Genomic DNA, 2,807 nt, shown 5'->3' with positions numbered 1-2,807 from the left:
TTTATAAACAATGATACGTACCACAAAATTTTCTAGGATGAGTTTTAGCTTTAAAACTTTAGTTTCTGAGTAGTATTTGCTGGAAAGATAATTCGCCATTTTTAATTTCTGCACTTTACACCACGCCTACATAACATCATAAAATTAACTCTTTGTTTACTCAATTTAACTTCAGCTTTTTTGGAGGACGAGACTATAGGTTTTTCCTACTCTTTTCTCCTCCTTTCTTCCTCCTCTCGTAAGGAATAGTAGCTCCAAGAGTGATACGTTTTATCCAGCCAGACATGGAAGCTTTAGCCAGGCTCAACCAAACCTCTACAATCCTTTCATGGAGGACTCCCACCACTGAGCCTCAGTGACTATAGTGACCTCCTGTAAACTACCAAACGAGGTAACTGTAATTTAATTTAATGATTTTATCGTCCCAAGGAATATATACATGAATGTGTAAGGAGGATGTATCATCGTTGAAGGATTGCCGGCAAGGGGACCTGATAGAAGGTCTTGTTACCATTGGGTATGATAGAAAGCACTCTGCAGCCTGAATGGAGGTTGATAATGGCATATACTTAATAGCTAGTAATCTTTTTCAAGTTCAGGTTGTGAAAGCTATTGGCCAAATAAAGCCAGCCATTTTGGACCATTATGTGTATGGTGGTATGATCAAATTAAAACCCAGCAATCACTAATAACTTAGTACCCTTCTACAATTACCAGCCATACAGTATTATGATTGAAGTACTGAGGCACTGTTATTAATGTTAATTTGTAGGTGACTCCACTAGTTGAGGCAGTTATTCTTGTTCTCTCCTTCATCTGGTCTCTACTCTTGTCCTCTTCCTATGACTGATGGAGGAGCTAGACTAATTGAAGTGAGCAGACATTACACACAAATGCACATTATACTTAATGCATTACATACACATTTACATGTACATGTACATGTACTTACTGATTCTCTGGTGCTACTTCTTGTTATTGATTGCTTTTCTATAGCAATGTATACATGTATGTGTACATGAATGTAATTGATTAATAATTGCAGTAATAATAATTACTCATGATGCTAGGAATAAGATGGAAAATCACGCTAGTAAGGCTGTGGGCCTTTGGTGAAGTGGGCCATTGCTCAGGTAAGAGAGAGAGAGAGAGAAAGGAGTGTTTCAGTTAAAGCATGATTTTAATTGTGTATATGGAATTTAGTGATACATATACATGTTCTTGTGTTGTGTAGAAAGTTTGAGCTGATTCCGATTAAATTTGGATTTTTTATAAATTTTTAAAGTTGCTAAAAAATTGGGTCAAAGTCCCTGTACTACAGTACAGGGACATTAGCTAAATTTCACCAAAATTAAAAAGTAGAGAATTCTAATTTTTTGTAATATTTTCTGATACATATACTTGTCCTTATGTTGTGTAGAAAGTTTGAGCTGATTCCGAGCAAATTTTGATTTTTATGAATTTTTAAAGTTGCTCAAAAATCGGGTTAAATTCCCTGTACTATAGTACAGGGACATTAGCTAAATTTCACCAAAATTAAAAAGTAGAGAATTCTAATTTTTTGTAATATTTTCTAATACATATACTTGTCCTTATGTTGTGTAGAAAGTTTGAGCTGATTCCGATCAAATTTGGATTTTTAATGAATTTTTAAAGTTGCTCAAAAATTGGGTTAAATTCCCTGTACTATAGTACAGGGGCGTTAGATAAATTTAGCCAAAATTAAAAAAGTAGAGAATTCTCAGTTTTTGTAATATTTTCTGATACATATAGACGTACTTGTCCTTATGTTGTGTATAAAGTTTGAGTTAATTTTTTCTTATTTTTCCAAGAGCATGGGAATATTTTCGGATTCTTTTTATTTAATTGTTGGAATTTTTTTGTATTTTTTTTCATGAGTGTGGGATTATTTTTTGATTACTTATTTAATTTTTGGAATTTTTTCTGATTTTTTTCGAGAGCGTGGAAATATTTTAGAATTTTTATTTAATTTTGAAATTTTTGTATTTTTTTATGAGTGTGGGAGTATTTTCGAATTTTTTAATTTTATTTTTAGAATTAAAAAAAATTTTTTTCAGTAGTGTGGGAATTTATTCAGATTTTTTTAATTTAATTTTTGGAATTATTTATTCTGGTTTTTTCTCCGAGCATGGAAATATTTTCAGAATAGTTTTATTATATTTTTCGATTTTTTCTGATTTTTTTGGCAGCGTGGGAATATTTTCAGATTATTTTGTTTTTGTTTTTGAAAATTTTTCTGATTTTTTCAGAGAGCATGGGAATATTTTTAGCTTTCTTAAATTTAATTTTTGTATTTTTTGATTTTTTTTATTATGAGTGTCATAATATTTTTGATTATTTATGTTTTATTTTTTTAATTTTTTCGGAATTTTTACGAGATCATGTAAATATTTTTGAATTATTTTATTTTATTTTTGGAATTTTTTCTGAATTTTTTCCAACAGCGTGGGAATATTTTTGGATTTTTTTAGAACTAAGAACCCTGTCAGGAAACACTCTCATTATTTCATACTCAATCCCTCTAGGATGTTGACATACGACCCAATCCTGAACCCTGTCCTATCCTAGACGACAACAGGTATCCCCAATTCTAATTATACATGTAGTAACTTCTAATTATACATGTAGTAACTTCTAATTATACATGTAGTAACTTCTAATTATAGTAACAACACATCTAAATATAGTAACAACTATTACATGCTGAAATCATTAATGTATTTATTTTTAGAACCAACACTAATAATAGTAACAATACATCTAAATATAGTAACAATTATTACATG

At 30.4% G+C, this 2,807-nt stretch overlaps 1 long non-coding RNA gene across 1 annotated transcript; it reads left to right on the top strand.

The window, feature by feature from the left end:
• The first annotated feature begins 219 nt into the window (after positions 1-219).
• Positions 220-2,623, top strand: LOC109589466 (uncharacterized). The gene is made up of 4 exons (XR_002188715.1): positions 220-391; positions 773-872; positions 1,071-1,133; positions 2,493-2,623. It is a non-coding gene; the product is annotated as an uncharacterized LOC109589466 (long non-coding RNA).
• The last annotated feature ends 184 nt before the right edge of the window (positions 2,624-2,807 follow it).

This window comes from Amphimedon queenslandica, unplaced genomic scaffold, assembly GCF_000090795.2.
Source record: "Amphimedon queenslandica unplaced genomic scaffold, v1.1 AMPQUscaffold_11291, whole genome shotgun sequence".
Taxonomy (NCBI): domain Eukaryota; kingdom Metazoa; phylum Porifera; class Demospongiae; order Haplosclerida; family Niphatidae; genus Amphimedon; species Amphimedon queenslandica.
Note: the sequence above shows the minus strand (reverse complement) of the source record. Positions and strands in the feature narration are given on the sequence as shown.